At 37.4% G+C, this 23091-nt stretch overlaps 1 pseudogene; it reads right to left on the reverse strand.

Moving 5' to 3' along the window:
- The window catches only part of LOC149177032 (serine/threonine-protein kinase GRIK1 pseudogene), a 35957-nt pseudogene extending 13675 nt beyond the window's left edge, over positions 1–22282 (reverse strand).
- Between the last annotated feature and the right edge of the window lie 809 nt (positions 22283–23091).

Consider the following 23091-nt stretch of genomic DNA (forward strand, 5'->3'; position numbering starts at 1 on the left):
ACTATAACCAAGGGAGAAACCCATTGGCTATCTGAAATAGGGTAAATGAAGTTTACATTGAGTAACTTCTGGAGCTCTTCTTTCACTATCTCCCTAAGATTTGGATTCATCCTTCTTTGAGGTTGTCTGATTGGTCTACTGTTTTCCTCAATGTAGATGTGATGAATGCAAGTCTTAGGGTCAATACCTTTCATGTCGGTATACTCCCATGCAAAAGCAGTAGAATGTCTTTGCAAGACTTTGGTTAGCTCTTCCTGTTGGGATTTTTCCAAGTTTTTGTTAATGTTTAATGTTTTTCCCGGAAAGATCTCAATGGCAGAACTACCAAATTCTTCCATAGAGAAAAGAGACATTTGTCTAGATGATAGACACTCTATGTCAGAATCCAACTGAAATTGTGTAGAGTCATATTCTGAAGATGGTTCAAAATTTTCTAATGTATTCAGAATTTGACTATCTTCACTAATCTCAGAAATGGTAAAGACAGGTTGTATAGTATCTTCATCATCAACCCACTCATTATCTCTGCTGGAGGATACAGATTGAACTTCTTTGTTGAATTGCCATCAGAAATATACATATCCCTAGACCTACAACTTATGAAAGCATCAGCTGTGGCTAGCCAGGGTCTTCCTAAAATAAGAGGATGTCCTCCTAGATTGTTCTTGGGAGTTAAAATCATAAAATCAACTGGATATTCCCAAGAGTCTAGGGAGACTGGAATGTCTTCCAATACACCATCAGGTTTAATGATTGATCTATCTGCAAGTTGCAGTAAAGTAGGTGTAAAGAGAAGGTTAGGAAGTTTTAACTGGTCCATGGTCTGTCTACTCATAATGTTGATAGCAGCCCCTAAATCAATCAAAGTATTTGGTATTTCTACCCCATTGATATGTGTTTTGACAATTGGACTACCGGGGTCTACATATTTCTGCATGGTAATCTTTCCCATCATAATATCTGCAATTTTTCCTACCAGGTGGATCCTTCTGGTATCTCTTGGTTTCCTTCCTGGTCTTTTAAGGCTCAACTCCTTTATTGTTTTTGCTAGAATGGGAATCTCTTTAATGGCTTGTAACAAGGGAATCTTGATACAGACATTCTTCAATTCATCTAGAAAATTATAGTCAGGCAACCAAATTTGCTTTTCCACTCCTTTGTCGATTTGTAACCTTTCAGGAAAAGGAGGTGTGGATGAAGATGTAGGTTGCTCAACTATGGGAGTTGTGGGGGTCATTTCTTTTTCTTTTTCTTTTTGAATGTTTGGGTTTTGAAGGGATGCTTCAGAACCCTTATTAGCTTTAAGAGATTCTTCCTCAGAAATGCTTGGCTGTTGAACATTTATAGAAGGTTGATCTAGGATTCTACCTGATCTGAGTTGTACTTCATTGAGAGGAACAATCATATAGGTAGGGAATGGTTGACCTTCCATCATGTAAGCATTTTGAGGGTTCCTATTATTGGGGTTTGGCAATGGCTGAGAAGGAAGTTGATTTGACTTTTGTTGAGATTGGAGCAAGAGTTGAGAATTTTGATTTTGTGGAGAAGGTTGTTGTTGTTGAGGGAATGGCAATGATAGTTGTTGACTTTGATTTGGAAGTTGTGGAGCTTGCTGGTTCTGAAAAGATGGAGGATATTGATAGAATTGAGCAAATCTCCCATAAGGATTTTGCATGCTTTGCATCCATGATTGAAAAGGATTTTGAGGTTGAGGCCAAGGTTGTTGCCAAGGATTCCAATTTGGTTGGGGTTGAAAATTCATAGAGTTGTTAAACCCTTGATTTTGTTGCCCCTGCCAAGGTCTCCTTGCAACAAAACAGAGAGATTCGAGTGTATTTGGATCTTCTTGAAAGACTGCTTTGAGCCCAGGGATTGAAGGACAATCCTTGGTCTCATGGTTTTCTGAGCAAATTACACATGTTTCCACAACTTGTGCTTCCAAGGGACATTCCCTTAGAGCATGTTTCTTCCTACATTTCGGGCAAAAGATGGCCAAGGCCTCGGCTTCTGCTTTCTGTTTATTGTGGATCTTAAGGGTGTCTAATTGTTCACTAAGACTCCCTAAGATGTCAGTTTTAAATTCATCAAGCATATTGCCGATCTCAGCCCTACTTACTGATCCAGTTGCAGATTTATTTGCCCTGAGGAGAGAAGGATCTCTAGGCCCTTTTTGAGTTTTTGATTTTCCCCTTGAGAGATGGACACATAATTCTGCTATATCAGAAAGTGGAAGCTGAGATATATCTCCCTTCCCCATCATATTCAAAAGATCTATCCATTCATCTCTAATGGCTTTTAGTAATAGGGCTTTCAAGGTCTCTTCATCCAAGTTACTCATTTTTGCTCTTTTCAAATTATATTGAAATCTTTCAATCAATTCCTCCAAGTTCTCATCTTCCCTTTGTACCATTTTAAATACCTCATCCTTGTGATTGGTGGGCATACAATAGTCCAGGTACCTATCCAAAAATGTCTGTTTCATATCATTCCAAGACCTAATGGATTGAGTGACTAACCCCATGAACCATTTCAAAGCTTGTCCTTTCAATGTGGAAGGGAATAATTTGAGTTTTTGAGTGTCATCCAAATAGTCATAAGTTCTACATACGACTTCAAACTCAAATAAAAATGTTTCAGGGTCCTCATTCCTTGATCCATGAAAGTTCGGGAGGACAGATGGTGAGATGTTCTTCATGGTGGCTCGGGAATCCTCATCAACTATAGGGAACCTGAATGAGTTATCCCCATCCCTATTTCCTCCAATATTACCTCTACCTCCTCCATTGTTTCCTCCTCCTCCTCTACCTCTACCTCTACCAAATCCAGGTGCTCCTTCCTCTGCCATGGTAGTTTCCCCAGAGACTTCAGAGTCTTCTAGTTCTTCTACTAAGGGTGTATGAGAAGGATTCCCTTCTTCTTCTTCAGGTGTTTCTACTTCTTCAATTATAATTTGCCTCTCTGGAGAAAGAAGGAAAGGATCTCTTTCTAATTCAGACTCGATGGAAGGTATGGGAGAGTCGATTCCTGCTTCTTGAATTCCGGGAACCCTAGGGCTAGGAGTGTCAGTTGGAGATAAGGGAGGTGTCTCTTGTCTATCCCTTGAAGTAGATGGACTTGTAAAAATCGAACTCTTGGCTCTAGCTAAAAACCTTCCCCTAGAATCTCTAACTCTATGCATGTCATTTTTTATTTTTTCTTCAAGTCAGGCTAATAATTCTTTTTCTGATCTTCCAGGTCACTCTAGGTGCAAGAAGAGAGCATACTTAAGAAACTATTAAACCAATAACTTTCTCTTTTCTGATCCTCCAGATCACTCTAGGTGCAAGAGGAGAGCATACTTTGAGAGGTTATCAATTTCCCTTTCTTGAAATTTTCTTAATTTTTTTTTTTAGAATTGGCTACCTAATTTCACTTCCCCGGCAACGGCGCCAAAATGTTTGGTCAATTTAGTGTTGTCTAAATTGCTATCATTAATTGTCAACCCGGGGCTCGTAAGCTGATGAAGTGAAGTGTACAGTATATACTTAAGCAGCCTTTCCTAGTTCTTTTTGTCGTTTTTGGATGATGTTTGTGGTTGATTTAACTTCTTAAGATGGAGTGATGGATTTATAAACAAATGAGTGCGTGTGTGTGCATATGGTGGTTTCTAAATGCTTCTAGAACTTTTTAAAGAGAAAGCTTGAAAAGTGACTTGCAATGGAATTGAAACTTCAAATGAAAGCAAAGCATTAAACAAAGTGACTAATGGCACTAGTCCACTATCTATGCTGCTGATAAGAACAAAAATAGCATCTATGTTAACTCAATGGAAAGTGAAAAACACTACTTTAACTGCAAAACTTAAATGACAAATCATAACACTTCATTCTTCCTTAACATTCTGCCTCTAGCTGAAATTGTTCATGTGAAAAATAGTTAAGAAGGAATCAGTAATATGAGTCCAAAAGCTAATCAAACCAAGCTGCCACTCAATGATATTTTGGTCCAATAAAGGTTAGTCAATTATGATGAGAAGACCATCAAAAGGTTAGTAAGCAACTTGTCAAAAACTTGATAAAGTAAACTAGCAATGAAACTAAGTAAGCAAGGTAAAAATCAGCAGCTAAGACAAGACAACTTCAAATACCATCAGTGATAAAAAGAAATAAAAACACACTATCCCGGGCTCCTAACACACCTGCATAAACAAACTGATCAGTTCTGAAAAGTGCTGGAAATGTAAAGGCATGAAATCAAACTGTACATTATTATACATGTTCAAAGAAATGAAAAACTGCAGAAATCAAATTATACATTATTGTACATGTGAAAATGAAAACAAAGAAGGGCAGGAAAATAAAGTTAAATGCTACTGTACATAGGTTGTGGCAGATGGGGGCCCTCCATCCACTCAACCAGCTAAAGATCAGCTACGTAGAGATGAACAGGAACAGTCTTCTTATATTAAATCAGCATGTCAAAATACAGTGAAAAAGTGCTGTAAAAACAGTCTTTAAAACAGAGTTTGATAACCAAAGTAATTACAGCAATTATAATACTAAAAAGCTAATCTCTAAGCGTTGGCAAACGCTTTATTTATAGGCACAGGGACAAACTGTCCTCTGCGTAAACTAAGCAACTACAGTCTTGACTAATTAACTACGCAGCAACACGCAGGCAACTCCGTGCACGTTTGGAGGAAACGGTCATCATGGGGAGTAAATCTATGGTTAGATCCTGTCCCTTGCTGTCTTCGTGGTGTGGAGGAAGTGCCAGCTGTGGTTCCGTGTTTCATTTGCTCATGCAGAGCCGTGCCACCGTCTGGAACTTAACTGTTTGACCGTGGGTACACCTGCGTTGACCGGGGGCATACGTGACTGATTTGGCCCAACTAATAGCATACGAACCATGTATACATCCATACCAACGTGCCCATGTGGCCCGTTCCTTGAGAAGACACGTGGAGTATAGCAAACAACAAAAAGGCTGCGGAATCTCTGAACAGCTGCGGAATTGCTGAATAGCTGCGGAATTGCAGAACAGCTGCGGAATTGCTGTACATGTACCAAAATTCTAAGCCAACAGTCAATCATTAGCACAGTCAACAAATCATGTTAAAAAGACATATAATGCAATGAATTGAACAAGTTGATGGAGGAAATGATGTCAGAAGAGAGAAGTAAATAAGGAAAAGCTGTTGGGAGGATAGGTAAATGAGTGCAAGGTTGAGGCTCAACACATATAAAGTAGCAAGTGAAGGAAACACATGCACATGCATGAACCATTAAGCAAATACCTTGCACGCTTCATCATGTGGAGGTGAAGATATGATACACCAAGAGAACACTCATCACACAACAACACAACAGTCTGACACGAACAACACAACCAGCATGTGCATACCAATAGTGTCATTTCAAGTTGTGTCATGAGTCGTCTCGGCCACATCACTACTATGGGCCATACTTGTTGTAATCAATGTAATGTAACGTGGAAATCGAGGAGACCCACAAACGAAGTCAAAGAGTCATGTAAGTCGAAGAGTCATGTAAGTTGAACACTCATGAGGCAAGTTGAACAGTCACAAGGGTCAGTTTCACCCTTCGCTGTATATACCCCCTCATTTGTATAGCAAGGGAATTTTCACCTTGGCTCCTCCCACATAGCCTTGAGAGTCTGTAATATTTTATTTCAGGAGCGAGCAGTGGCTCCAACGCTCCACTACTCGGGTTAGTGATGTATGGTGTATGAATGTGTCTTGGGAATTTCTCTTAATTTAGAAGCCTGTTAACAGGCCAACATGGTTTCACACATGTATTGTATTCGTTTGTAAGGCTATTCTTTGGACACTTGTAATACATGTTGCTTTAACTTGTACTAAGATATTTGAACTATTTTAGTTGTTTTAGTGCATAAACTATTGGAAATGGATTGCATCAATTGTTATCGTTGTCTCGCCCATGTGGACTACTCCATCAGACACTAGACAGAGTCATTCTTGTAAACTTGTTATAACGACTGCCACACTCGTGGGGACTATCCGCTAGGTGTTGTACATGTTATACGTTCACTTTGTGTTTGTGATGGCCACATCCATGTGGACTAATCCATCGGACGCTACATAGATTCTATTGTGTTGTGTGTCTCTACCTGAGTTGGGACTATTCCCTCTCGACTTGAGTCTCACTCTCACCCTCTCCCTCTGTAGTGAAAGAAATTAGACACAATTTACTCTAAGCACTTACCACGCACACGAACCTCACTTTTTGAAGAATAAGCGAACCACTCTCATGCGCTGACAAGCAATAGCTAAGGAATATTTTTAAGATAATGGAAACTGGGCCATCATATCAAATGGGACTCCTACACCAAATGGTGTGAGGCCTAGTTGGGACTTCATACCGGGGAGATCCCCCTAATGTTGGTGGGTCCAGAACTATCAACATTTCTAGCAGTAGAAGGAGGGTCGTATGACAAGCTAAGCCCTCACAATCTGTTTTGAATCTCCGCTCGTTTATCATGACTAACGGTACAATTAGTCTTCCGAAATGTATGTCTTATGGAAAGGACTTTAAAATCTCGGAGAAGCTCTAGAATGACTTGTCACATAACACATACAGTGGTGAAGTCAAAGCAACCTTTCTTAGACACACAATAGCCTTCACAGGCTCCTATGAAAGGCATGAAATACAAGAATATTACATGACCTACGCATTGTTCACATTCACGGTTCGAAGGCACCCACTGCTATGGTGTGCCATGCCGCCCAAGAAATCTATTCACTCTTTCTATCAGTTGATCACAGAGATAACCAGTGCTTTCAATCATTTTGAATGTAAAGCACTCAATAAAGAAATTATGAAATTATAGAAAGCACCTAATGAATCCGTTGAGAAATTTTGCACACGCTTTTGTAATCTTACATACCAATTTCCTGAAAATGAAATTGATTGGGAATTTTTCGATGGAAGATTTAAGTATCTTCTTCACGTATCCGAAAATCCAAAATTCTTGGAATCATTTAAACCCCTCCCAACACACCTTGGTGTTAGAGCTTCCAAATCTAAGATGGACAAGGTCGTTGTCACAAGTGACTATCCGTCCCCTTCTCATCAAATAGCTCTAGCTCCGCAGTGTAAGGTGGGAGAAGGTGCGCGTGCATCTGTTGAACTGTCACATCCTTCCACCCCACTTGCTCTCAATGTCTGTGTATATTTGGCTTGCAACCTTGTTGGTTGTCACATGGACTCTTTCCCTCAACCTCCATCCCCGCATTCCATTGATCCTTCAAATTGTACTGTGTTGTGTTCTCCCGTTTCAGACTCCACATCTTGTGTTCACGAGGATCAAGTTGTCGACGAAGTTGGTGTTGTGCAACCAACCTGTGCTATCATTCATGATGAGTCTGTGTGGGAATTTGAAGAAGAACCCATGGTGAAGGATGAATCCCTTCCATCCGCGCCTCATCTGCTCTATCGTGACATCTCTTGTGATTCTACCACTTTTGATTTTCCCTTTGAAAAATCATCTCCAGATGTTTCTACTTCCGATCATTCATAGGATACACCGGGTATCAGCCTATCATTACATTGCAGAGGGGACATATCTTCCTCTAAAAATCTATCCCATCTTCCATCTACCATTTTTGGAAAGACGGAGGGTCAACTTCCTTGTTTCTCATCTACCCCTCTGCATGATTCATCAAATCACGAGGATACCGCCCAACATCCAAAATGATCTGATCATGGTTTTCGTGATCTCTGTACTTCTTCATTTGATCACGATGTTGATTCACTCAATGTTAATCTTTCTAAGCCACCTGCCTCCGACGATCTATCTATTGATGAAGTGGAAACCCTGCAGTCTGTCCAGGCACTTTAGCCTGAGTTGATGGTTATGTCAGGCCCTTGCTTTCCTGAGGTTAGTTCCACTTTCGATCAGAAATTTTTTGAAACACCCAAGTCTCCTCATCACTCTCTACTTCACATTGAAGATCAATCAATACACAGAGTTCACTTCTTCCACTCGAATCAAATGATCCTATGGCTCATGCCTTGGAGGAATCTTACATAGCGAGCACACTTGCAAAGCATAAGTTGTCTTTCTTTCTCAAGTTTTCTCGTATGTCACAGTCCAAAGAGTGTGTATGTTTACTGTCTGCACGCAATACGTCGCAACACCATGGTACGTCTGCAAAATATTTGTCTTGTGCATTCGCTCTTTTCTTTTCTACGAACGCTTTCGAACTCAGAGCATGTTGGTCTTCATTGATCTATATTTCTTGTTCATTGGTTTACATTCATATCTTTCTTGTTTACCATGCCTTCGCCAACATGATCTAGACAATGTTCCAGTGGTTGCATTGGAAATATCACTTTACATGAGTAGGCCCATGCACTGCTTAGCGTAGGAGTAGGAGTACTATTTGCTTTCTTTCTTTTCTTTTCTTACTTGTTTTTCTTTCGCTTTACTTTTGCCTTTTTATTTTTCTTTCTTTGCTTGCTTGTACCCGTAGGTTATCCTCTCATGAAACCGTGTTTGGCTCTCGAGACAAACCGGACAAATATAAGAGGACTTGTACAACTATCAACATCTAGTTATCCATTGTCCTCTCTCTTTATAAATAGCTTGTTGTCTTCAGTTGATGATGCCTTGATAGAAAATACGTTCTGTTCAGAGTGAGTCTTGGTGAAAACACAATGCTTGCATTGTTAACTAGTATCGCCTACTCTAATTGGTTTTTTTGGGTTAACCCTTGTTAGCTCAATAAAGTAGAGTAAGGTGAGGAGGAAAACCTTAAAAAATATGTCATAGGTATATATAACATACTTCTCTGAAGGAAAAACCTCTTCTTCTCTCATTAAGTCGGGATCCCTCTTCCACCTCTGAAATAAATAAGTGTCTATGCACAGTTGTTTGAAAAAATGAAAAATGAATAAGGTGAAAGAAGAGAAAGGCTTCCTACATAGAGAGGTGATACAAGTAACTTCGTTGGGGTATTGACCAGGCTCATTGGAAATGGAGCGATGCTTTTGTTCCTGCGTGACCCCACCAGGGTACTTTCTGAGCTTGCTGGCAGCGGAGCAACACCAGAGATGAAACTTAAACACTGACAGTTATATTACTTTTTCATCAATATACCCCTCATATCCAACCGAAACAACTAAGTTGACTTGGCTTGGAATGTGTGCTGACCAATCAAGAGAATGGTGGGACTACATCTTTCACACAAGCTAGTGCGGAAACCATCACGATCAAAGAATCGAACAATGCTTATGGAATGGTTAGACTCATGTTTCATGAAACAAGGTCCATACAGAGAGCTGGAGTTCTACCAATGTGTCGCCAATGTTGTAGCGACTAAAACCACCCTCCAAAATTTTGGCTGCCATGAAAATTTCAGATCCTACCTTGGATCCTGCGATCGATTGTTCCTTGGTCACTTGTTGGTAAGTTGATGATCTCAAGCTCCCCTCCTTGATCTTAAGATTTATCCATGTTCTCATCTTTATGCAACATGTGTCATCTTTGGGCATAGGGATTGTTATTTTTCATGCAAAGAGGATGTTTTTTTTTGTTCAAAGGAAAGCATGCGTGCATGATTTGTTATCATCACATAGAAATGTTTCACACTCACTTCACGCACTCTTGTCACAAAGGTTGTTGCATCAAGAAGAGTATGTTTTATACATTCTAGACGGTCTATGTTGTATCACTAATTGTTCATGTGTGATCATAGTTGAGTCCTATCATTGTTTACATCATCACATAGAAATGTTTCACACTCACTTCACGCAGTCTTGTCATGAAGGTTGTTGCATCAAGAAGAGTATGTTTTATACATTCTAGATGGTCTACGTTGTATCACTAAGTGTTCATGTGTGATCATAGTCGAGTCCTATCACTGTTTACATGTGTGTCACTAATATCACACTTAGCCATTTCCCGAGAAACCTAGCCTCATCCAGCTTCTCGGAACTATGTACTTTGCTTCTGCAACCCTCAAGATTTCTCCCTTGCCTATTGGAAATGTGCAGTGCACAGAGACCCCAACCTCCCTTGGCATCTAAAATTGCGCAGTGATTTCCTCTTGTGTCCTTCCCCCCCTGAAACCCACTGTCTCCAGAAACTGTGCAGTATTGTCCCTCAGCTGCTTAGTCCGCCTTGCAACTTGAAACTGTATAGATGTGTCCTCCCGAAACCCATCCCGCAGTAGTGCCGTACATCTAGAAACTATGAAGTATTGCCTCTCAGCTTGCACTACACTCAAAAATTATGCAGAGGTGTCCTCCTAGGACCCCATCCCACAAAAGTGTCATGTACCTTAAAACTGCGCAGTGTTGTCCAAGCTACCCTATCGGTCTTGCATTAAGAAACTACGTAATGGACCTCCCACGACCTCATCCCAGTAGCAGTCACTGCCCATTGAAACTGCGTGACTATCTCTTAGTGACTACAACAAAAGGGGACATGCTAAGATCACCCCCAAGGATTTGAGGAGAAGGACCAAGAGACTAAGTGATGGCAAATGATCCAAACCGCATGTAAACTCCATCAGATGCATGATCATCCTGAGGGTAAGTATGGTAAATAAAGAACATCTTTTGAAGTACATATCTTAGTTGAGTTTGCAGGACTACTTGTCATTATCATATTATCATGCCTTCAGTAACATGCATGTGTGCAAACACAAAATTCATTTCATGTGTTTCCTCTACATGTCTTGCTTCCTTTTCACTTGTTTGACCAACAGTCGTCTTCGGCATGTTGATTGTTATGCCATGCTTGTGGCCTTGTTCTGGTGATATCAAAGGTTTGTCTTTGTGTGCATGAGTTGTTTTGACTATGTAAACACTTGTCGCACTCACACACAATGTTGTAATCACTGTCGCGCAAGTGTCGTCACGGTCGTCAGAAGGGCTATCCCAAGTGTCGCACTTGTCACTTTCACCATTAGACAATCTCGCATAGGGTCATGTTGAACATATGTTGTCTTGTGGGTTTGAGGTGTCTTGTCATCAAGTCATGTTGAGTGTGTGTTCGTAAAGTCATGTATACACAAGTTCAATCGCTCACACACTTAGCCTTTTTTCTGAAGATCTGTTGACTAGACCACCCTCCATCAACCATAACTCCACTGAGATACACTGCGTAGTGTCAGCCCTCAGTGGCCTTGCACTGTTCCCCAAAAATGCATAGAGATTGAGGTTGTCATCCAGGCAATTTGCACTGAATAGTTCTGGAATCAAGCTAGCTGACTGTCACCCAGAACAATGCAGAAGTTTCCCAAGAAGCCATTTCACTTTGCACTTCCTGCAAGCCTATCCATCAAGCCTCTTACTGGTCAACCAAAAAAACTTACTTGAGTTGTGACCTAGGGCTGTACTCATCTCCAAAACTATGTTGTAGTTGTCCAGCCTGCTTAACTGCACTGCTTGCAGAAACTACACAGACATGAGGGGCATGCACCTGATGTCTTTCACTGCACTGTCACGGGAAATTGTGTAGTTCTGCAAGGAAATCCCCCTACTAGCCTGTTCTCCACTCGTCTTGAAAACTGTACAATTTTCATTGATAGTCCACCTTCTGCTCGACACTTTGCTCAGCCCGAAAATTGCGCAGTCATGTCTTGCTTGACTTCCTCCCAAAACTAGGCATTTCTGACCAACAAGCTCCCATAACCCGATCTTGTCCTTCTCCATGGAAATTCACAGTTTTCAATGTCAGTGCTCCCGCAGCCCAATCTCAGCCTCCTCTGGAAAACTGTGCAATTTTCACTACCAGTGCTCCCTGCTGCCCTTGCTGCCTTCCTAGAAAAACTTCACAATTTTGCCTCCCAGCCAAGCCATTTCCCGTAGATTTCACTGTTGTCCCAGACTTCTCAATCCACCCTTATAGTGACCTCTATGCAGGTTTTCCCGATAATGTCTCGGAGCCTCGCATCTGAGCCTGACATGTGCTCTGTGCTGTTTCAGATCCTTGTCCTCTCTCCCGGTCACCTGCACCTAGAAACGAAATAAAATGCATCATGGTAGACTAGAGTATTTATGGATTTGATGTTCATCTCATCATGAGTGATTGCAGAAATAGGTACATGGATGAGACATGGCACGACTACAAATGGGATGAACAAGGAGCGCATGCTAGAAGACTTACTCGCTGTTGGACGAACACATGAACCATACCAAGTAGCAAGAAAAGGAGACACATGCACATGCATGAACCATTGAGCGAACACCAAGGCCATCAAAGACTCTACACGCTTCATCATGTGGAGGTGAAGATATAATACACCGAGATCACACTCATCACTTAGTAGTACAACAACTCGACATGAATAACACAACCTGCATGTGCATACCAGAAGTGTCATTTCGAGTTGTGTCACGAGTCGTCTCGACCACATCACTACTATGGGCCATACTTGTTGTAATCAATGTAATGTAACGTGGAAGTCCAAGAGAACCATGAATGAAGTCAGAGAGTTATGTAAGTCGAACAATCATGAGGGAAGTGAAACAGTCACAAGGGTCAGTTTCACCCTTGGCTATATATACCCCCTCATTTGTACAACAAGGGACTTTTCATCTTGGCTCCTCCCACATAGCCTTGAGAGTTTGTAATATTTTCTTTGAGGAGTGAGCAGTGGCTCCAACGCTCCACTACTAGGATTAGTGATGTATGGTGTATGAATGTGTCTTGGAACTTTTGCTTAATTCAGAAGCCTCTTAACATGCCAACACGTTTTCAGACATGTATTGTATTCGTTACATGTTGCTTTAACTTGTACTAAGATAGTTGAACTATTTTGGTTGTTTTAGTGCATACATTGTTGGAAATGTGTTGTATCAGTTGTTATCATTATCTCACACATGTGGACTACTCCGTTGAACACCAGACAAACTCATTCTTGTAAACTTGTTATAACAACCATCGCACTCATGGGGACTACTCCGCTCGGTGTTGTACGTGCTATCCATTCACTTTGTGTTTGTGACTACCACATCCGTGTGGACTACTCCGTCAGAAGCTGTTTAGATCCTTTTGTGTTGTGCGTCTCTAGTTGAGTTGGGGCTATTCCCTATCGACTTGAAACTCACTCTAACCCTCTCCCTCTGCAGTGAAAGAACTTATAAACAAGTTACACTAAGCACTCACCAAGCACATGAACCTCGCTTTTTGAAGATTAAGTGAACCAATCTCATGTGGTGACAAGCAAGAGCTAAGGCATATATTTAAGATAATGGAAGCCAAGCCATCATACCAGATGGGACTCCCATACGAAATGATGTGAGGTCTATTTGGGACTTCATACCGGGGAGATCCCCCAAATGTTGGTGGGTCTAGCACCATCAACAACTTACTTCATATGCTAATTTAGTAGTGAAATTCTCCAAAGCTTTATTTTTAGACTAGGCCACCTTATCCTCTTCAATTTTATGCTACTTAATTTGAGCTCATCAGTGCACTAATTTCATTAAATTACCATCTCTCTGTGTAAGCCTAATTTATTTATTAATATCCAAATTGAGTTTGTTTATGGTTCCATTACATCTACCATATAAAATATCTCCTTATTTTAAAGCAAGTTTTTTAAAGGTCTTAATAACTTGAAGTTTTCTAAGCACCTTAGTGATGGATCCTCTCTAATTTCTATCGTAGTTCCTTTACTTATTTTCAAAATTACTCATTTCTGATAAAGGGAAATTCCCTTACCATTTCTCTCCAAACAATTGAGACTGCACCATAAGTTTTGACTTCCTTTCTAATCCATTCTTCTATTGATAATGTTATGATGTATTAATCCATTATTATTTTTCCCCAAAGACCTCCATTGTACATCAAACTTATAGAATTTGGTTGCTAAAATTAATACAAAAATGTTAATGTTCTTCATACCCCATCCACTATCTTCCTATGGTCTAGTCAACATCTTCCATTTCATTTGAGGAATACTCTCATTCTCTCTATTTCCCATCCAAAAGAAGCTGAAGTACTTTTTTTTCTTATCATTTCAAATATGCACTTAGGAATATGAGCTAAGGATAACCAATACATTTGGATCCCCTACATATCTAATTTTACAAGTGTTAGCCCCCTACCTCTAAAAAATCATCTGTAGCAACAATTTGTAATGCTCTTATCCATCTTTTTGTGCAACCATAGAAAATTTGCAAACTTGTATAATTGGCTTTTATGTAGAATTCAAAGTATTTTTCTCAATTATAAAGGGGAAGATATTTAAAAGGAATAATTTGTTGCACTTCCTTTCACTTTATTCCTCTAGACCACTGAATAACATATATTATTTGTTAATTTTTATGTCGATCCTTGTCTCTTGGTATATAAGTCAATGTTTCCCTGAGAATTTTGTTTCTCTTTGATTCGTTGCTTCAAATAGGATAACATCATTGACAAATATGATATATAGCAAGGATATTGAGATCCCCATTTTTATTCCTTTATGGAACCTTCTCTTTTGATGGAACAGCAAGGAATTCCAGTGACTGTGGACTTCTATAGCTAGTTTTGAGCCATCGACCTCGAATTCTGTGCCACTTTTTCAAGGCTAGGACTTAGGCCACAACCCAAAACTTTATGAAACTTCTAGAAATGATAAATAACAATGGAATAAGGCTACTAATGGAATTATTAGTAAAAGTACTTGATATGACCCCTACTATCCATGACAAGCATTTCATCAAACATGTCACCAATATGTAATCTACAGGTCATAACAACAAATCTGATCATAGGGGTCTCATACTTATCTGAGATTCGTAAAGAAGCATTGTTGCTTTATCACAATAGTTGCATTATCATATATTATGTCATATATTCATTGTACATTCATTTGCAAATCAAAACATGATGAGATCCATACATCAAGTCTATCATAAAACATACTCATAACTAGCATATAACCAACATAAATAACAAGGATATAAAACCATAAGAATCACAGATGGACCAGTATATTTACACATGAAATACCAAGGAGAAAGATCTCTTATTAATGAATGCATAATCCAACCAGGTCCGAGACTTCCATAAACTGTCGGACTATAGATTGGCTGAACCAAATATTTATTTTAGCCTATCACCCTCGTGCCATATTCCAAGCATGAATGTGGGACTCACAAAAAAAAATCCAAGTATTTGCATGGTTTACCGCAATCCCCACTGGATCATTGGGCCCTAAACAAGCATGGATGCCACACAATTTATCCACCTACACCATGAAGAATTTTTCTAACTCCTAGTCTCTAAGCTTTACGATATATCTTGCCATTCACCGGTCAAGGATTCCTAGGCCCAACCGAGACTCCACCCTCCAGGCTTTACCGTATATCCTGTTGTTCACCGACTGAGGACTCCTAGGCCTGATCGAGGGCACACGCCTCTAGGATTTACCGTATATCCCGTCATTCATTGGTTGAGGATTCATAAGCCCACCGAGGTACACAAAATCCATCTTTACCACAATCCTACCTTCTTCGGTTCAACGATTCCTAGGCCTTCACTACAACAAAACAGGCAATTTACGCCAGATTTAGCACCAGATTTTAGTGTATTTTCCTCTCCATTGAGATGATCATCCTGGCGCTAAATCTGGCTCTATTGTACAATTTTTAAAGTGTCCTTTTTTGCGCCATATTTTGCATCTTTCTTTACGCCAAATTTTGCACCATGATTTGCATTTGGTTTTACAACAGGTTTTGCTTCTAGTTTTGTGCCATTTTTTGCATCTATTTTTGCATCATTTTTTGCTTCCTATTTTGTGCCATTATTTGCTTCTATTTTTGTGTTGTAATTTGCATAGAGTTTTACACCATCTTTTGCATCTGATTTAGTGCCTTTTTTTGTATCGAGTTTGTGCCAGTTTTTGCATCTAATCTTATGCCATTTTTTGTTTCTAATTTTGTACTTATTTTTACATCTATTTTTGCATCAATTTTTCTGCCTTTTTTTACACCATTTTTTGCATCTAATTTTGCACCACATGTTGAATCTGATTTAGTGCCAAATTTTTCATCCATTTTTGCACCATTTTTTTCATCCGTGTTTTTGTTTCATTTGTCTCCCTTTTTTGCATCCTATTTTGCACTTAATTTTGCATCATTTGTTGCATCCAATTTAACATCATTTTTAACAAGATTTCTTGAATCCAATTTTGCATCCTTTTGAGCATCTAAATTTTCACCCTATGTTGGACCATGGGTTGTGTCCACCTTTGAATCCCATTTTGTGTCTAATGTTATGTTCAATTTTGAGCCATTTTTTTCGTCTACGTTTGCATTTGTTTTTGCACCAATTTTTGAATCATTTGTTGCACCTCATTTTGCATCCAATGTTGCATCCAAATTTAAGCCATTTCTATGTCGTTTTCGCACCATTTTTTCTACTTTTATGTCCAAATTTTCACCATTTTTATGTCCAATTTTGCATCCTTTTTGGTGTCTAATTTTGCATCATTTTTAGCATCCAAATTTGCATCCTTTTTTCTGCCACATTTTTTGTTCACATTTGCATCTCATTTTGCACCTAGATTTTAGTTTGAATTTTCATCTAGCTATGCATCATTTTTGGCATCCTTAGTTTCACCCTTTTTGAGTCCCATTTTGCTTCTTGTTTTGTATCTTTTTTTACATCATTTTTGCACCCAAATTTTCATCCTAATTTTACACCATTATTTGCATCCTCATTTTGGTGTCCATTTTTACATCCTTGTTTGCACCCAATTTGGTATCTTTTTGTATGCCCTATTTTTTCCCTTCTTTGTGTCTAGTTTTACACCATTTTTTAATTCTACTTTAAAACCCTTTTTGTCTCATTGTTTGCTTCTTGTTTTGATGGCTAGTTTAACATCCAATTCTACTCCCAATTTTGCATCAATGGTTACATCCACTTTTGGCTTTTTGTTTAGAGTTTTACTTTTACTTTCATTTTACTAATTTTATTACATAGTGAAATATATTATAGTTTCTAAATATCATTTTGCTGTAGGATTTAATGCACAGTTAGATGAACATAAAAACCTCTCAGTTTATCCTAGAAACCTAAGATAGAATGATTAAGAGAAAGGTTGTCCTAGGGCTCAGGATTCTTAGTAGATCAAGATGTAGAGTATAGATTAAGAAAAGAAAAATGATTTCATGTGAGTCCTCGCATGCAGGTATTGTTGGAGTTTTTATTGTAGCAGGGAAGTGCTCTTAGATAGCTCCAAATCTTGGTCCTACACACAAGAGAGAGAACAAAGAAAACTTCACAACATAATATCTTGATAATTGAAACTATCATAAACATATAAATGTTACTAAATAAATAAATATAAACCAAAATACCATACATTCATTAGTTAAATAGGATAAGTAAATAAGTAATAGAGCATATGGAAGGAAGAATGACTAATCTATATTAATAAAGGAGTTGGAGGAAAGTTACAACCATCAGATACAGTTGCAACAACACCTCCCCCAACTCCTAGCTCCAAAACTCTCCCTCTCAAGATAGATCTCAGCAGCGTGACAATACATGAATTCCCATCATTTCCTCAATTGCCAAGCCTCCAATATATAGGAAAGTGAAGGCTATGAAGATTTCCCAAATTCCTCATTAGTTCAATTTTGGCAAAAGCTTTTGGGTGAATAATGTTTCCTCATATAAAAATGGCATTTTCCACTTTTTAGATGCTTTTGTGCTCAGGAAAAAGCTTCCCCATGCTTTATGGCTCTTTCCCATTTTTGTATGCTTTTATTTTTTAGTAAAAATCTAAATATGAGGATAAAGAGATCACATTCCACCATATGAGTTTCTGAAAGTGAACAAGAGTGTCAAACTCTAGTTAACTCGAGCTTTTTTCGAGGAATTTTCATTTTAAAATGTTAACATTGAATTTCCATGTCATAATGTGTAAGCCAATCAAAATCCTTTAAAATTTAAAAGACATATATGTGTGACTAGGCAGTAGATTTTTTCTTAATAATATAACTTACCTAATTTAATTGTGAAAGCTACCCAAGTGACCCAAAACTATATTAAATATTAAAAATAAATTTAATATCTTAATCTATAAAAGTTAGAAAATCTAGAATATTTTTAATGAAGTATAAATCATGGTGTGTTAAATAAATAAATTTAAATATAAAATCCTAAATCCTAAATTTAATTTAAATTTTAAATTTACTTTCTTAATTTAAATTTGATTAAATCTTGTATTGATAAATTAATTTAAATATAAAATATAAATATATGGTTATTTTGATAAAAGTGCATTTATTTGGGTAACTTAAATTTAAATCTAACTTAAATTTATATTTTGAATTTAAATTTTCTTAAATTTTGTGCTAATAAATTAATTTCAATATAAAATACATGTAGACGGTTATTTTTTATTATAAAATTGACGTTTATTTGGGTAATTTAAATTTAAATTTCCTTTAAATTTTGAATTTGCTTTTTAAATTTAAATTTGTTTTCTTTAATTAAATTTTATTAAATCTTGTGCTAATATATTAATTTAAATATAAGATACATATACAGTTATTTTGATAAATGTGACATTTATTTGGGTAATTTTGGTAAAAGAATAATAAAAATGATATATTGAAAAATTGTCTACATGACATTATTTTATTAGTTTCTTAATTTTTTCTTAGGTGGTTATTATTTTGGTGACAAAAGTTAGATGAAGGGGACAACTTGTTATAGACTAGGATATTGTGGTCCTCATGGTACATAAATTGTATTATAGGCTTATATAGTTTAGGAGAAAGGGGTATTTCAACCAACAACATAGTATTCTCCTCCAAGATGATGAGGAGGTATTTTCATGTATAACATATTTAAGAATATATCACAATTCAAATTCATAACTTAGTATTTGTAAACAAATTTAAGGGTAATTGACAACATTCATAAAAAATATAGTAGTATCCTCATATATAACAATTCTTCATCAAAAAATCATTGACAATTTTCAATATACATATATTACTACTAAATCAACATTTATCATAGACATCATTATTCCAAGGTAAATTCACAACATTACATCCAAAAATAGTAATGTCATCATACATAATCATTCTCCATTAAAAAACATTGACAGGTTTCAACACATATATAAAGTAACAAGATAATACTAATAATATCCTCATCATCCTTAATCAAATCAACTAAGATTCAAATGTGTGATTATCATATCAAAATATTTCATGAACACCATTATTCTAAGGTAAATTCACAACATCCATCAAAAGATAGTAATATCATCATACATAATAATTCTCCATCAAAATAATGTTGATAATTTTCAATATATACATAAAAGAACAAGATAAAAATGATAATATCATCATCATATTTAATCAAATCAACTAAAAGTCAATGTAAGATTACCAAATAGAAATGTTTCATAGATATCATTATGCTAAGGTAAATTCACAACATCCATAAAAAAATAGGAATCTCATCATACACAATAATTCTTCATAAAAAAATTGTAAACAATTTTCAACATATTCACAAGGTAACAAGATAGTACCGATAGTATCATCATCATTATTCAAATAAACTAAAATTCAAATGTATGATTACCATATTAAGACATCCAACTAAATATAAAAAATAACGCATGGCTAGCTAGCACCACGAAAATCATAGCCAAGCTCATCCTCATGATCATTTCCATGATCATCATCCTAACCATCCTGATAATATCATCCACATAATCATCACCAATGCCATCACCATCCTCATCATCATCATCTCTGATATACGATGTAATCTAAACATAGTCTATATCATCATCTTCATGGTCATTACCTATAGCGTTCTGGAAAAAAAAACAATATTACATGTTAGTACTAATTTTATAGAAAAATGCATATTTTTATTACAATGCTAACAATAAAATGAGGTAGGACATAATAACATTTAATAGTACTAAAAATAAAATGAAAATATGGCTTAAAATATATTGGAGATCCAACTAAGATTACACTTGTAAATCACATTAAGTAGTAGATTCATTTTTTAATCCATATGAAGTAGGTACCCATTTGTTCTTCATATTATATTGTGAATGTTTCTTATGATTTCCATGCAGAATTGGTAAATTAATATTTACTGGAAATTTTATTTCAAATTACAATTGTAATTCAGATTAGAAATAAAAACAAAAAAATTTAACAAAAAAAGAATGTCACATGAAAAAGTAAATTGTTTTTAATGAAAAATAAGTCGCATACAATATGCATGTCACATGAAATATTGAGTTGTTTTTAATGCATGTACTTTTCTCTATAATAAGATGGATCCTAATGTTCTTTCAAGAACAAATGCTCACAAATAATTATTTCATTTTATCCATTATCACACTTAATCCATTATACCTAGTGACGACAATGATTCCATTCAAATTGCTTTGAACTCTCTAAATATAATGTAAAATAGAAAACTCCACAACCACGACCATGACCGCAACCCCCTCCCTTGCCTCGTCCACCATCAGAGACAATGAACTTGGAGTTATGACCACGATAGCAACCCCTCCCTTGCCTTGTGTCCACCATTAGAGGCATTGAACTAGGAATTAAGAGTACTCATGTTTTATTTGCTCTAATTAATCTCCAAGGAATCAAAACTTGATCAATATATCAAGGACTCCATCAAGGAATAGATATATCATAAGAGAATCTCAATAGGCTTTGCCAAAAGAGTGTGAAATAACACTTATCTCTATTTTATGAAATAACTCGAGTGAGTGGAATGAATGGTGGGAAACACTTACTAAGGAAAGGAATATTTTTGGTCCGTCCTTATTTCTATTATTATTTTTTCTTCTTAGAATGGAGGGAAGTGTTTAAAAAAATTCAAAAGAATATTTTAAATTAAAATAAATAAATAAATATTTGCTTAAGTTTAGTTTTTTTTAATATATATTCAGTTTAGTATTTTTTTTATTTTCTAAAAAAATATATTTAGTTTCTGGTTTTTTTATAACAAAAATTATATTTTCTTTTTATAAAAATGGATTTTAAACATCCATTCATGCTAAATTTGTGATTTTATGATATAAGTTTAAATTATATATAAAAAAGTAACTTAATGCCATGCGTTGTGTCGCTGAGATGGGTATTTTATATCTCTTCCTTGCTAAGTTATAGAATGTGCTTGGGTTTTCTTAATGCAATAAAATTAATTCTTCTCTTCATTATATCTTGAGATGTTCAACTTGCACCTAATAAAACAATAAGGTTAAAATAGGTTTGCCTTTGTCCTTTGTAGATTTCTTTCCCCATTAATCCTTGTCTTAATAGATTAATTGTCTTATGGTGGCCTTGAGTGGCCACTCCCATTAGTTGCATGATTTTTACTTTTATGTTAGTGACATTTCTTAGGATTGATAACATGTTATTTAATTTATGAAAATGTGTTATTTTCCATATCATTGTTAAATATTAATATTAAATATGTTGGTTTTGAACATGGTTTAGCAAAAAGTTCCCAAAAGGTTTATAGATTGTAATTTATAATGTAATGCTTCACTGCTTGATGAAATTGTTTTGGATATTTTTTTAAAGATTCATTGATTGATGAAATTTTTATGGATATTTTTTTTAGTATATTAACTTGTATGTGATAAAGTCAAAAGTCACCTCTTTTTGAGATTTTCATTGGTTAATTTCCCTTAAGGCTATCAAGTTCACCATTCAGTCCCAGGTTAAGGAAATATAGGAGTCATGAAGTGGCATTGTCCAATAACTTAAATCTTGGAACATGTTTTTTTTAGTCACATTATACTTCCTTTCTGTGTAAATTCTCCATGAAAATAGTCTCATGGAACATGAGGGACCTCAATAGCAAAGGAAAACAAATACTCCTAAAACAAAAATGGTACGCAAAGCACCCATCAATAATGTTGATATAATCCTGGATGCGGGTGATCGACAAGTATAGTGAGGTGGCAATCCACTGGGTTGGCGTGTGGCTAGACCACATGGCCTTCCGTAGATTGGCACAGTGGTCCAAAATTGGCATTCACAACAGCCATAAATGCACTTTACGTAGGCGCCGTCTCCAACCTATTAACCGTCACCCACCTCAGCTCTGTGCAAACATGAACCCTCAGGAACATTTCACTTCTACATCTGTCCATCAACCTCTGCCTCTGCAATGCCTCTGCCCTCAAGCCGCGGCAGCACCCAGCTCCCGCACAACCAGCAGGAGACGCTGCCACTTCCTTTTCTACATTGATTTCGGCTCCGACATTCACTTCACCCAGAGCCTGGATTGCCATTTTATTTTCCATTTAGCCCTTGCTGTTAATCCCTCTGCTGAGCAGCCCGCAAATTCAATAGTGTCTCTGCACCACACTGTGCTTAATTCCAAAAGGAATTCTCATACTTCTGCAGACAACATGCCAAGATTACGACACTGTATGCACAACTGTAGGGGAGGGAGCCAAGGGAGCCTGAGTTTCCCCCAACACTCTCCCGCTTCGGACACCACTTCCTCCTTGGCAGAGCAGGCCCCCAAGCGTTACCCAAATACTCATAGTGGAAGAGGACGCCTCCATTCGGTGCCCCCTGCCTCGCCTCCCAGTAGCTTTCCTTCCATTTCGGCTTCGTCTCCCAGAGGCACTCCACCCCATCCTCAACTGCAATCCCAGAATGCCCAATTCACCTTCTGCTCTACCCTGAATAGGCCCATCATCACGACCACAATATCCATTCTCTTTCACGAGGTGGAGAAGATCACAGAGGAATAGGCCACAGAGGTTGTCAGACGCACCAAAGAAATTGTGGAGCAGGGCACTATGAGTGGTGGTAGCACCAAAGTCATTGGGGTACAGGACATTGTGGGTGGTGGACGCACCATAGACAGATGCAGCCTCACCAAATTTGAACTAGCTATGGCTCAGACGAGCATCTAAGAGGCAATGGATCAGAATAATGAGAAGAAGACGAGACGTGCAGGGAAGGAGGTACTGGACGAAGTAATGGACCCTTACTGTTGTTTCGTCGAGGAAGAACACCTGGCAATGTAGGCAGGAAACACGGAGATCTCGCAATAGGCAGGTGGTGACATGGAGTACAGGTGTTTCAT

This window comes from Pinus tabuliformis, chromosome 4_1 (genome assembly GCF_031772625.1).
Source record: "Pinus tabuliformis cultivar Carrire ecotype Pingquan chromosome 4_1, CPIR1, whole genome shotgun sequence".
NCBI classification, from domain to species: domain Eukaryota; kingdom Viridiplantae; phylum Streptophyta; class Pinopsida; order Pinales; family Pinaceae; genus Pinus; species Pinus tabuliformis.